Raw genomic sequence first — 671 nt, 5'->3', positions numbered from 1 at the left:
CTTCTTACTCCTTTCCATGGCAAGCTGTATGTAGGGCATCACCATCATCAATGGCTACTTTTAATCCTCTCGGGAAAATGGTCCTATGCGCTGTCACTGCACGACTAATCGTCTGGAGGCATCACCCTTGTTGATAGCTACATCCCACCCTCTCAGTGAAAATGGTCCAAATGCTCTGTCACAGCACGGCTAATCATCTGTCGGTTCTCAATCAGGTTGGAGTAGAATCCATTGAGTCTTTTGCGTTTGTCATCACGCCCAGCCTTCAGGGGTTTGAAGCTCGTCACAGTCATTCAATACCGGAATCCTACTCGGAATACCACAGACAAGGTTAGACTTTCCGGATTCCCGGGATCCTACTCGGAATACCACAGACAAGGTTAAACTTTCCGGATCCCCATGAATGTCGCCATCTATCTAGCTTATACCACGAAGATTCTGTTGGGGAATCTAAAAGATATGCGCCCGGCCTAGAATAGAACGGAAGTGGTTGTCAGTCACGCGTGTTCATAGGTAAGAATGATGATGAGTGTCACAGATCATCACATTCATCAAAGTATTGTGCAACGTATATCTTGGAATAAGAATAAAAGAGAATTGAATAGAAAGTAATAATAATTGTATTGAAACTTGAGGTACAGCAGAGCTCCACACCCTTAATCTATGGTGTA

The sequence above is a fragment of the Arachis duranensis genome, chromosome 5, assembly GCF_000817695.3.
Source record: "Arachis duranensis cultivar V14167 chromosome 5, aradu.V14167.gnm2.J7QH, whole genome shotgun sequence".
Lineage (NCBI taxonomy): Eukaryota > Viridiplantae > Streptophyta > Magnoliopsida > Fabales > Fabaceae > Arachis > Arachis duranensis.
This window is presented reverse-complemented; position numbering follows the sequence as displayed.